Source organism: Salmo trutta, chromosome 4 (genome assembly GCF_901001165.1).
Source record: "Salmo trutta chromosome 4, fSalTru1.1, whole genome shotgun sequence".
NCBI classification, from domain to species: domain Eukaryota; kingdom Metazoa; phylum Chordata; class Actinopteri; order Salmoniformes; family Salmonidae; genus Salmo; species Salmo trutta.
This window is the reverse complement of record NC_042960.1, coordinates 51,195,323-51,209,265: the sequence shown is the minus strand read 5'-3', so window position 1 is coordinate 51,209,265 and position 13,943 is coordinate 51,195,323.

Here is a 13,943-nt window from a genome sequence, read left to right as displayed (position 1 = left end):
ATTTTATTAAAGCGCTCGACGAGCCCATCCGTCTGTGGGTGAAAAATGGAGATCCGGATCTGCTTGATCTGCAGGAGGGCACACAACTCTTTCATGAGGCGGGACATAAACTCTGTACCTTGGTCTGTCAAGATCTCGTTCGGGATGCCCACCCGGCTAAAGAGGTGGAACAGCTCCCTTGGATATCGTCGCCCGTAGGGAAATGGCCTCGGGATACCGGGTGGCATAATCTACTATCACATGGCATAATCTACTACCACAAGGATGTACCGGTGTCCTCGTGCTGTTTTTACCAGGGGTCCCACTATGTCCATGGCGATGCGTTCAAAGGTCACCCCGATGATCGGTAGGGGGACCAATGGGCTTCGGAAGTGGACTTTTGGTGCCATGAGTTGACACTCCAGGCAGCTGCGACAGTAGTCTTTCACGGCCCTCCTCATCCCGGGCCAGTGGAACCGGGCGGCGATCCGTTCCCGGGTCTTCTCCATTCCCAGGTGCGCCCCCAACAGGTGGGTGTGGACCAGTTGAAGAACGGTTCCCACGTATCGTCGGGGCAGCAACAATACCTCTCGAAGTTCCCCCTGTTGGCGTGACATCTGATACAAAAGGTTATTCTTGATTTGGAAATGGGGGTATCGCCATTCACTCACCCCCAGAAGTAGCTGTCCATCCACCGCTATCACTTGGGCTACGGCGGCTTTCAAGTTCGGATCCTCCCACTGGGCCGTCCCGAATTGTCCCCTCAGTTGGCCTCCCGCGGGGGTCTTGACTGGCCCCTCGAAATCAAGGAGGATGGGCTCCTCCTCCAGGGGTTCCCCAGGGGGTTCGGGTTCCGGCGCCCCTCCGACTCCAGAGCCGTAGACACATGCTGGTTAACCGGTTGCTTCCGGGCCGCACAGGCTATTGGTCATCCCCGCTCTCTTCTTCGGCTGGCTCGTACCTTCTTCCTCAACTCGAGCCCCCCCCCATAGGGCCGCAAACAGAGGACAATCCCGTCCCACTAGGAGAGGTACCAGGAACTCTGGCACTGCGCCCACCGTCATCTGGCAGCTCTGTTGTGGCGTCACGATGTTGGTCCATACGTTTGGATACCGCTTTGTGTTACCATGAACACAGGAAATGGACATCTCCCTATCCCTTTCGGTCTCCTAGTTCAGCAGGCTTGTGGTTATGGACCATGGTTGCAGTTGATTCGGGGCGCGCCCAACAGGAGGTGACATAGTTTGGTCAAAACATTTACACAGATCAGACACATGATTCGCTCGGTTTCAAGGGTGTTTATTAAATAATAAATCAAAAGAAAAGGATAGGTCTCCCCCATGAGACCCTCTCTGGGATACCATGTTCTGGGCTCCGGGTCTTGCTGTATCCTGTTTGGCACACAAACTCAAACTCCCTCGTCTTAGCTCGGGCACCGTCTCCAACTACACAGAAGTCACCTTACTTCCCCCAGTCCTCTCCTGTGTGCTGCCCTTCTGGCAGCTTTATGGGGCTTGTACAGCTGGTGAGCAATTAGTCCTGGGCAGAGAGCCCGTCGAGACCTGGCATGTCCAGCAGATGGAGCCATCGCCGCGTGATGTATACTTCGTCTGTCACCAGGCCTCGACGAGTCTTCCCCTGGTGGCTGACCTACTGTACGCCACACTATAGACATTGCATTTTCAATTCTTCGTACAGTCAATGTACATGTTAGGGGCTGTTATATCATACATTGTTAAAGTCAATGACAAATGTAATCTTTGATACAGACAGTATTTCATACCATCAATCCCCACTCTATAACATACCAATGATGCGCTGAGGAGAAGTCTATGGCACTTCCGTATTTATTCTCCCATCTCTCTCTCTACATGACGCTTCAATTGTTCACTCGGTACTCCACCCAGACTGTGTTCAGTCTCTCATCTTTAACATCTGAATGGCTGGCAGGGAATGCCACTACACCCATATTGAAATACATTTTAATTTGACATTTTTGTCATTTAGCAATGTTCTTATTCTGAGCGACTTACAGTAATGAGTTCATACATTCTCATACCCCCGTGGGAATTGAACCCACAACCCTGGTGTTGCAAGCACCATGCTCTACCAACTGAGATACACAGGACAAAGGCTTTTCACTGACAAGTAGAGAGGTTCACAGAGTGACACCGTAAGTGCAGTGGGCCTCGGATCAGCACAGTGTAATCATGAGTATAGAGTATACTGCTAAGAGATGTAGTCTTCAATGGCTTCCTCTGTCTGGGTGAACACCAGCATAAACAGGAAGGCCCCATGTTCTGCTCGGCTCTTCTATGATGCAGGGCCTGAAATGTAACATGACACGCAGTGGTGAGGATGACTCACACCCCGCCTCCAGAACCATCAGCACATTTTCCCTGAACAGGAAGAAGAAGCCATCACAACACAACCTCACTGTGGAAATACTAGCTACAAGCCTTGCCCCATTACTTTCCATGATATCTATGAGATACAAAAGCTGAAGAACATATGCACATCCAGGTAACTTCCCCAGTGGCTGGAGTTGTAGGCAAACTCATGGAAAACAGAAAGGAAAACGCCACACATTGCTGCTCATGCTTTTATCTATATAACAACGTTTCGACCATTAGCTTTTCATCAGACATCCGTATCCCAGGTGGGGGTGGAAGGTCCTATACATATTTATATAGGGGCAGTACTCAGTGACATAACTTCCTGAAACAGGAGGTAAAAAATATATAACAATATTGTATAGAAATGTGATCAATATTTACAGCATTCGGAAAGTATTCAGACCCCTTACCTTTTTCCACATTTTGTTACGTTACAGGCTAACGTTTAATCAATCTATACACAACACCCCTTAATGACAAAGCGAAAACAGGTTTGTAGAAATTTTAGCAAATTTATAAAAAAATAGAAATACCTTATTTACATAAGTATTCACACCTTTTGGTATGAGATTAGAAATGGAGCTCAGGTGCATCCGGTTTCCATTGATCATCCTTGAGATGTTTCTACAACTTGATTGGAGTCCACCTGTGGTAAATTCAATTAACTGGACATGATTTGGAAAGGCACACACCTGTCTATACAAGGTCCAACAATTGATCGTACACATCAGAGCAAAATGAGGTCGAAGTAATTGTCCGTAGAGCTCCGAGACAGGAATGTCACGAGGCACAGATCTGGGAAGGGTACCAAAACATTTCTGCAGCATTATAGGTCCCCAAGAACACAGTGGCCTCCATCATTCTTAAATGGAAGATGTTTGGAACCACCAAGACTCTTCCTAAAGCTGGCCGCCTGGCCAAACTGAGCATTCGGGGGAGAAGGGCCTTGGTCAGGGAGGTGACCAAAAACCCGATGGTCACTCTGACAGAGATCCAGAGTTCCTCTGTGGAGATGGGAGAACCTCCCAGAAGGACAACCATCATTGCAGCACTCCACCAATCAGGCCTTTATGGTAGAGTGGCCAGACAGAAGCCACTCCTCAGTAAAAGGCACATGACAGCCAGCTTGGATTTTGCCAAAAGGCACCTAAACGATTCTCAGACCATGAGAAACAAGATTCTCTGGTCTGGTAAAACCAAGATTGAACTCTTTAGCCTGAACGCCAAGCGTCACGTCTGGAGGAAACCTAGCACTATCTCTGCAGTGAAGCATGGTGGTGGCAGCATCATGCTGTGGGGATGTTTTTCAGCAGCAGGGACTGAGAGACTAGTCAGGATCGAGGGAAAATGAACGGAGCAAAATACAGAGAGATCCTTTATGAAAACCTGCTCCAGATGACTCAAGAACTTAGACTGGGGTGAAGGTTCACCTTCCAACAGGACAACAACCCTAAGCACACATCCAGGAAAATGCTGGAGTGGCTTCAGAACAAGTCTCTAAATGTCCTTGAGTGGCCTAGCCAGAGCCCGGACTTGAACCCAATCTAAATTCTTTGGAGAGACCTGAACGCTACCCATCCAACCTCAGAGGGCTTGAGAGGCTCTGCAGAGAAGAATGGGAGAAACTCCCCAAGTACAGGTGTGTCAAGCTTGTAGCGTCATACCCAAGAAGACTCGAGGCTGCAATCACTGCTTCAACAAAGTACTGTGTACAGGGTCTGAATACTTACATAAATGTTTTTTTTTTTTTTTTATAAATAAAAACTATTTTTGCTTTGTCATTATGGGGTATTGTGTGTAGATTGATGAGGGAAAAAAATGTCATCCATTTTAGAATAAGGCTGTAACGTAACAAAACCTGGAAAAAGTCAAGGGGTCTGAATACTTTCGAATGCACTGAGACAGTGTGTTGAGCCTGTGGACCCAGAAAGATTCCCTTTGAAGAAGTTTCCTCTCAATGTCCCCTCCCCTGTGTGACATCTTGACCATTTATATTCCAATGTATCTCAGAGAACTAATAGGAGGCACAGCTTGTACAAAATGAACAATGACCAGATTTTTTTTGTCTCGCCTGTCCGTTTTGTGCTGCGGTGCTCACTGATCCAGGTCTTGTGGCTTCTATGGGTTTTCCCTATGTAAGACAGACCACAATCAATTACATTTCAACATGTAAACAACATTGGTGGACATGCATGTAATCAGGCCTTTGATCTTAAATCTTTGTCCTGTGTGGGGGTGGGTAAATGAATCACATTTATAATTACCCTCCGGAACCTTGTCCAAGAAAGTTTCCCTTTTCTTTGGTGGATAATCAGATTTAACCTCAATGTCTCTCACGTTTGGGAGTCTTTTAACGGGGGATGTTAGTATACGTGGGGATATTTAAATATGTGTTTCTATTGTGGGTCAGTATCAATAATGTACCAGTGCTTCCTGATAATGTCCTTAAATTCCTTCTCCAATGGTGAGTATAGGGTGAAGCATGAGGGGACATGTTCTGTTTTTTCTTTAACTTTTGGTTGAAGGCTTTCCAGCTGTGTTAGCACTTCAAAACGATCATCGGCATGTTTTACCCAATTGTCTTTGTACACCCTTTCCTTAAACCTTTGTGTGAGGTCCTTGGTCTGTTTCTGGTAAGAAGCATCAGAGCTGCATATTTTTCTGATGCGACTGAATTGATTTACAGGGAGACTTTTAATAAGTGGACGTAGATTAAGCTGTCCCCTCTAAGGAGGGTATTCCTGTCCGTAGGTTTCCTGTAGAGAGGGAGGTTTTGTTCTTAATAACCATCACATCAAGAAAACTGATTTGTGATAGATCATAGTTAATGGTGAAATGAAGATGCTTATTCATAGAGTTTAGGTAGGCATGGAATTCCAAGAGTTCTTCCCGGGTCATTGTATAGATCATGAAAATGTGATCCAAATATCTCTGAATTAGGATAATATTGGAAAGAAAGGGGTTAAGGTCTGGAAACCAATCATTCCTAGATATAGGTTAGCATAATTAGGAGCCATAGTGCTTCCCATCGCTGTCCCTTTGGTCTGGAGGAAGAAGTCTCTTCTGTAGAGAAAATAGTTGGAGGTTAGTACCAGTTCAGCCAAGTCCACAATACATTTGGTGCTGGGTAGAGCTTTAGGGGGACGTTCATTGAGGTAGAACATGAGGACCTCTAGGTCACCCTGATGGGGGATGTTAGTATATAGACTGGTTACATCACAAGTACACAGAATAGACTTTTCAGGTATACGGTCCACAGATTTCAAAAGATTAATAAAATCAATAGAATCTCTGGTATACATGGGGAGAGAGATCACCCAGGGTTTCACAAAATGATTTACCAAGGTAGAGATATTCTCTGTCAGAGATCCGTTACTCACAATGGGCCTGCCTGGTTGTCATTGTCGTGTGTGTAGGTGGCAGGGAAGTCAGGCGCAGGAGAAACCAACTTGGTGTAACTGGAGTAATTTAATATTATAAAACAAACTCCAAAAAACCAACGTACATAAAAATAAACATGGGTAAAAATACCCGTCGCACACCTATACAAATACACAAACACATAACCACAAACAATCTCCGACAAGGACATGAGGGGAAACAGAGGGTTAAATATACAGCATGTAAATAATGGGATTGGAACCAGGTGTGTAGGAAGACAAGACAAAACCAATGGAAAATGAAAAATGGATCAATGATGGCTAGAAGACCGGTGACGTCGATCGCCGAGCACCACCCGAACAAGGAGGGGCATCGACTTCGGCAGAAGTCGTGACACTGGTCTAGGTGGCGTCATGCTCTTGTGAATTTTGGGGAGAGTGTATATGACAGGTTTGGTTGGGCAGTCAACTTTCATATACTCAAATTCTGTCTTTATAATTTCCCCTTTATTAAAAAATGTTGACAATTTACCATGGATCAGAGACTTCAATTGATTAGTAGGGTCCTTAGGGAGTCTTTTGTCAAATTCATCATCACTAAATTGTCTCAGAATTTCTTTTAGATAGTCTGCAGCATTTAGTATCACTATTGCACCTCCTTTGTCGGCAGGTTTTATGATACTGGAGTCATTTTTCAGTTCCGTAAGAGATTTTTTCTCTGCTTTGGACATATTGTGGAATACCTTGTATTCTTGTTTCTTAGCCAGGAGATGATGTACATCTTTCTCAACTAGGCGGCAATATGTCTAAAGAGAGGGATTTCTTTTGGGTGGTAAAAATGTGCTTTTCCTCTTAAAATGTGTCTTTTCCCTTGTCATATCCTCAGGGTGAGAGTCAAATTCATTGTCATTCAGGTTATCAATGGGAAAAACATTAGCACTATATGCTGTCTGGTTACTAATCTCGTTCAATGGATTAACATTGGCAAGTGCATAGGGAGAAACCCCATTACCAATCTCCAACTGAGGAAAAACTTTTGTATTGGCCTGTGATGTTGGGACAAATGATAGTCCCTTGCCTAGGGCAGATTAGCATATGTATCAGATATAGACCTGTTGGACAAGTTAATTACTGTGTCTTGCGCCGCGTATGTGGGGGGTATTTTGGGTTTTGCCGTCTTCCTACTTTGACCTCTCCTGTGGCGGCAGGTAGCCTAGTGGTTAGAGTGTTGGCCCAGTAACTGAAAGATTGCTAAATCAAATCCCAGAGCTGACAAGGTTCTACCCCTGAACAAGGCAGTTAACCCAATGTTCCCCGGTAGGCTGTCATTGTAGATAACAATTTGTTCTTAACTGACTTGCCTAGTTAAATAAAATAAACCATTTATTGGGGTGAAGCAGGGTGGTTGTGATGACCGCACATTCGATGACGTTGTTCACCAGGAAACGGAATGGAGTTAAGCACAGGGAAAGGGAAAGGTTTCAAGTGTGTGTGTATATATACTGCTCAAAAAAATAAAGGGAACACTTAAACAACACATCCTAGATCTGAATGAAAGAAATAATCTTATTAAATACTTTTTCTTTACATAGTTGAATGTGCTGACAACAAAATCACACAAAATAATCAATGGAAATCCAATTTATCAACCCATGGAGGTCTGGATTTGGAGTCACACTCTAAATTAAAGTGGAAAACCACACTACAGGCTGATCCAACTTTGATGTAATGTCCTTAAAACAAGTCAAAATGAGGCTCAGTAGTGTGTGTGGCCTCCACGTGCCTGTATGACCTCCCTACAACGCCTGGGCATGCTCCTGATGAGGTGGCAGATGGTCTCCTGAGGGATCTCCTCCGAGACCTGGACTAAAGCATCCGCCAACTCCTGGACAGTCTGTGGTGCAACGTGGCGTTGGTGGATGGAGCGAGACATGATGTCCCAGATGTGCTCAATTGGATTCAGGTCTGGGGAACAGGTGGGCCAGTCCATAGCATCAATGCCTTCCTCTTGCAGGAACTGCTGACACACTCCAGACCCATGAGGTCTAGCATTGTCTTGCATTAGGAGGAACCCAGGGCCAACCGCACCAGTATATGGTCTCACAAGGGGTCTGAGGATCTCATCTCGGTACCTAATGGCAGTCAGGCTACCTCTGGCGAGCACATGGAGGGCTGTGCGGCCCCCCAAAGAAATGCCACCCCACACCATGACTGACCCACCGCCAAACCGGTCATGCTGGAGGATGTTGCAGGCAGCAGAACGTTCTCCACGGCGTCTACAGACTCTGTCACGTCTGTCACGTGCTCAGTGTGAACCTGCTTTCATCTGTGAAGAGCACAGGGTGCCAGTGGCGAATTTGCCAATCTTGGTGTTCTCTGGCAAATGCCAAACGTCCTGCACGGTGTTGGACTGTAAGCACAACCCCCACCTGTGGACGTCGGGCCCTCATACCACCCTCATGGAGTCTGTTTCTGACCGTTTAAGCAGACACATGCACATTTGTGGCCTGCTGGAAGTCATTTTGCAGGGCTCTGGCAGTGCTTCTCCTGCTCCTCCTTGCACAAAGGCGGAGGTAGCGGTCCTGTTGCTGGGTTGTTGCCCTCCTACGGCCTCCTCCACGTCTCCTGATGTACTGGCCTGTCTCCTGGTAGCGCCTCCATGCTCTGGACACTACGCTGACAGACACAGCAAACCTTCTTGCCACATCTCGCATTGATGTGCCATCCTGGATGAGCTGCACTACCTGAGCCACTTGTGTGGGTTGTAGACTCCGTCTCATGCTACCACTAGAGTGAAAGCACCGCCAGCATTCAAAAGTGACCAAAACATCAGCCAGGAAGCATAGGAACTGAGAAGTGGTCTGTGGTCACCACCTGCAGAACCACTCCTTTATTGGGGGTGTCTTGCTAATTGCCTATAATTTCCACCTGTTGTCTATTCCATTTGCACAACAGCATGTGACATTTATTGTCAATCAGTGTTGCTTCCTAAGTGGACAGTTTGATTTCACAGAAGTGTGATTGACTTGGAGTTACATTGTGTTGTTTAAGTGTTCCCTTTATTTTTTGGAGCAGTTTATATATATCTGCTCCATTTAGTTATTGTGTCCCACTTCTGTAGTCTGCCTTTTAATTTGTTTGTAGTCTGCCTTTCACACAAATGTGAAAGTGTTATTGGTTGTGATTTCCATCATGTGTTAATTTAGGGGTTTTTCACTTGTTTTTTGTAAACTCCACTCCTGAATAAGAAACAATGTAATTAACATGCGAGTTGATTGTGACATTCGTCGGTAGGAGTAGATCAAGGCGCAGCGTGAGTTGGGTTCATCATATTTATTGATAAAGGAGAACCAGCAAAAACAATAAACAATACACCGACCGAAATGCTAGGCGTGCAAACACATGCAACACAAAGACAAGATCCCACAACTGACTGTGGGAAAAGGGGCTGCCTAAGTATGATTCCCAATTAGAGACAACGAATGACAGCTGCCTCTGATTGGAAACCATACTCGGCCAATCAAAGAAAAAAACAACATAGACATACAACACATAGAATGCCCACCCCATGTCACACCCTGACCTAACCAAACAGAGAAAAACGTCTCTCTCAGGTCAGGGCGTGACATTGATGCTGTTTTTCTCTTTGTTGTAATTTTCTTTCTGGATGACCACACACTGTAGCAATCATCTTTTTTTCCCATATGTAGGTATCAGTATTTGTCTCCCCCATACCCCAACTTCTTATCTTGCCAAATTGTTAATGGGTTTTGTTTACACACCTCCTTGACAGTATTTTTACACACTCACTATCTACGAATGTCGTTAATCTTATGCTATTTTCCGATTTGTGAAATCTTGTCTGCCATGGTGTTCTGTGGTGTAGATGTTTATTTGTTACTTTGTTTTGTTGTGTGTATTTCTGTGAATAATTTAGATGTTTTGTTAATTTATTATTTTATGTTTTGTTAAACAATATTAGGTTGTTTCTGGACCAGGCCTCAGATTTTTTTAACTGATTCTAAGAGGAGGGAGTGTAACAATGAACTGAAACTGAATTGAATTTAACTGAAACTGAATTGAAATGTGATTGACATACTGGCAAATCAACATGATGGGGCAGTCATGACTCCATAATCCCCTTTCTGACATCTGTCACGTCCTGACCATGGTAAGCTGTTATTTTCTATGGTAGAGTGGTCAGGGCGTGACAGGGGTGTTTTTCTATGTTTTGTATTTCTATGTTTAGGTTCTAGTTTTCTATTTCTATGTTGTTGTTTTTGGGGATTATCTCCAATTAGAGGCAGCTGGTCCTCGTTGTCTCTAATTGGAGATCATACTTAAGTAGGGTTTTTTTTCCACCTGAGTTTGTGGGATCTTGTTTTTGCATAACTTAGTAGCCTGCAGAACGTGACGTTCGGTTTTCTGTTGTTTGTTTGGTTTGTATAGTGTTCTGAGTTAAAATAAAGTATTCATCATGAGCACTCGACACGCTGCACCTTGGTCTACTTTCTACGACGAGCGTTACAGAAGATCCCACCACCAACAGACCAAGCAGCGTGATCAGGAATGGACCTGGGAAGAAATGCTGGACGGCAAGGGATCCTGGACGTGGGAGGAGATCCAAGCTGGATGGGATCGCCTCCCATGGGAACAGGTGGAGGCAGCGAGAGCAGAGCGGCGATGAGAAGAACTAGCCCGGCAACAAGGCAAGCACAAGAGGCAGCCCCAAAAAATGTTTTGGGGGTGCACACGGGGAGATTGGCAGAGTCAGGGTGGAGATCTGGGCCAACTCCCCGTGCTTACCGTGGGGGGCGAGTGATTGAGCAAGCACCGTGTTATGCAGGGATGCGCACTGTGTCGCCAGTGAGCAGCTACAGCCCGGTGCGCTCGGTGCAAGCTTCCCACAGTTGCCATGCTAGAGTTGGCATTCAGCCAGGTAGGATTGTGCCTGCTCAGCATTCCTGGTCTCCGGTGCGTCTCTTCGGCCTAGGTTATCCTGCGCCAGCTCTACGCACTGTGTCGCCAGTGTGCCTGCACAGCCCAGTCCGTCCTGTGCCAGCAACCCGCCCTTGCCAGACTAAAATAAGTATCCAGCCAGGACGGGTTGTGCCAGTCATAAGCTTCAGACCCCCAATGCGCCTCCAAGGCCCAGTATACCCTGTGCCTGCTCTGTGCACCCGACCTCCAGCGACGTTCCCTAGTCCAGAACTCTGAGCGACGTTCCCCAGTCCGGAGTCTCCAGTGATGATCCATGGCCCGGAGCCTGTAGGGATAATCCTTGGCAAGAAGCCTGTAGGGATGATCCATGGTCTGGAGCCTCCAGTGGCACAGAAACAGAGGGATCAGCGGGCGGAGTGGGGGGTACGCCCCGAACCAGAGCCGCCTTCTCTACTGGAGGATTTCGCTGGATGATAAGGTTCTGGGTACTGCACCAGAGCCGCCGTTGACACTTGTTACCCATCCTACCCTCCCTTTTGTTTTTGTTTTTTAGTGGCATTCGGAGTCTGCCCCTTTGGGGGGGGTACTGTCACGTCCTGACCATGGTAAGCTGTTATTTTCTATGGTAGCGTGGTCAGGGTGTGACAGGGGGTGTTTTTCTATGTTTTGTATTTCTATGTTTAGGTTCTAGTTTTCTATTTCTATGTTGTTGTTTTTTGGGATTATCTCCAATTAGAGGCAGCTGGTCCTCGTTGTCTCTAATTGGAGATCATACTTAAGTAGGGTTTTTTCCACCTGGGTTTGTGGGATCTTGTTTTTGCATAGCTTAGTAGCCTGCAGAACGTGACGTTAGTTTTTCCGTTGTTTGTTTGGTTTGTATAGTGTTCTGAGTTAAAATAAAGTATTCGTCATGAGCACTCGACACACTGCACCTTGGTCTACTTTCTACGACGAGCGTTACAACATCAGACCTTCCACCTCTCGTCCTTTCTCCCCGGAATAGCTAAAGACTCTGTATAGCTGCATTTAATACTTTTTTTGTTTTTACTTTCATTTAAAAAAAGTGTATATCAGTATAATGTATGCATGTATCACTCCAAGGCCTAAAACAAGCAGGTTCTCATGAAAATGAAAGAATGAGGGATTCCTCTGACCTATGATTTCAACACTCATATTCCTCCCAATTTCAACTCATTTCAAACTTCTGAATTATTAACAAATAATCTACAATACACAATTTTGACTTAGCTTGATCATTTTAAAAAGCGAGACATTTCATCAAGTTGTGTGTTATGTATATTTATATATATAAAAAAATGGTGATCTTCATCATTAAATTGTGATCACAGTGAAATCACTGGGCCTGCTTCCTCTGCGTTTCTTCCAAGGTTCCTGCTTTCTAGGGAGTTTTTTGTGGCTAGCTTCTACACCTGCATTGCTTGCTCTTTGGGGTTTTAGGCTGGGTTTCTGTAAAGCATTTTGTGACAACTGCTGATATAAAAAGGGTTTATAAAATAAATGTCATTGACATATCATGGCCAGTGAGTCCAGTGACTAGATGCTGATTGGTGTCTAGTCACTGGAGTCAGATGTGAGGGAGTTGATTGATTGCCACATCAGTGGGCCTCTAGGATTACGGCTGGGCTGGCGTTCACCCTTCCTGTTTGCTCGTGGGGGGGGGCGCAATTAGCTGTCTCTGGCCATCCCTCCAGAAATATGCCTTCTGCTCCTTGTAGTCCACAGTACCAAGATCAAACTTTTCCCACTTGCTTGTCTTTGTCTCCTCCTTAAGTTAATCACAAATGTTTTCCACTGGTCAGAAAGTTCTCTCTTTTGTCCTTATCGGTGAACTTTCTTTCTAGATCAACATTTAGTTGTGTCACTTGATCTCTAGTCGTGCACAATTGTTCTGTCACTTCTTGTATGGTCAGCACCATTAAATCAAACGAGCATTTATTAAGAATCTATGAGATACAGAAATAGATGGATAATCACTTAACGTCGTGGTTTATAACGGGCAAATCTGTGGAGAGAGAGTAAAGCACACAATTCCCTATGCATTTATTAACAATGCGGCATATTTATTCACTGTAATATATTCATTTCAAAGGTCTTAGATGGGGAACGGGGGCATGTTTCTATAGTAATTAAAATACAGTACATATCTGTAACAATTAGCATGTGAAAACAACAAACAAACAATATTATCCCTCTTATTTGATAAAATGTTTTGTCTCTGAGGTCACACCATGACCATGGACACAGATGGTTCAAAATTGAAGGCAAAACGTACTTAGCTTACATATTCAGACAGTCAAATAGGACACTTTGTTTCATTAAAACAGTTCAACTCATTTCAAACTTCTGAATTATTAACAAATAATCTACAAACAGTTCTGTTTAGATAGTAAAGCATCAGGTAGTGTGCTGACAACCAGTTGTATCAGAAATTGTTAACAGATATGGGTCCTATACTCAGTTACTAAAGGTGGGGAAATAAATGTTTAACTTCTCTTCTCACAAACTGATATAGCACAACTGTGACTTTAGAACCAACCTCAAACAAAACCCTTCTGGTAACACTCTACTTGACACCTGGCGTCATATGTCATAACAGCTGACATAACTTGTCATAACCTGTCATAATATGATCATAACACTGTCACCTACATAAGAGTGTCAAAACCCACAAAACCTACCACACAAGGCAAAACATTCCATTACACCATAGCCTACGTGTCAACACTATGTTAATGTTATATATTTTTTGTTGTTGAAATGTACCATATTAAATGGTCATTGTAATTGCGCACACATTGATGCACCTACCCCAATGCTCTGTTGCTGATGACTGGGATGAATGCAGGACCAGATTTCAGGAGCAGGACAAGACACCCTCTTTTTGACTTATGACTGATATATGGGCATGTACGTAACATGCCTATCTGGCATTTATGATTATGATGGTCATAATGCTACTTGACAGTGTCAAAAAGTGTATTTTCTTAGCCCTAGTAAAGTGACACATGATGGTCATAATGCTTCATGACAGTGTCATAAAGTGTATTTTCTAAAAGTGATTTAAAATATGATGAAAAAAACATGACTGTTAAGAATTTATTACAACAAAGGATTTAAGAAAAAAACTTTCAAATGAAAGGTAACTTCTTGGCAGAAAATAATAATTTGAATAAACGTTGGTTTTGACACTCTTACGTAGGTGTCATAACCAGCCATACAATAACGC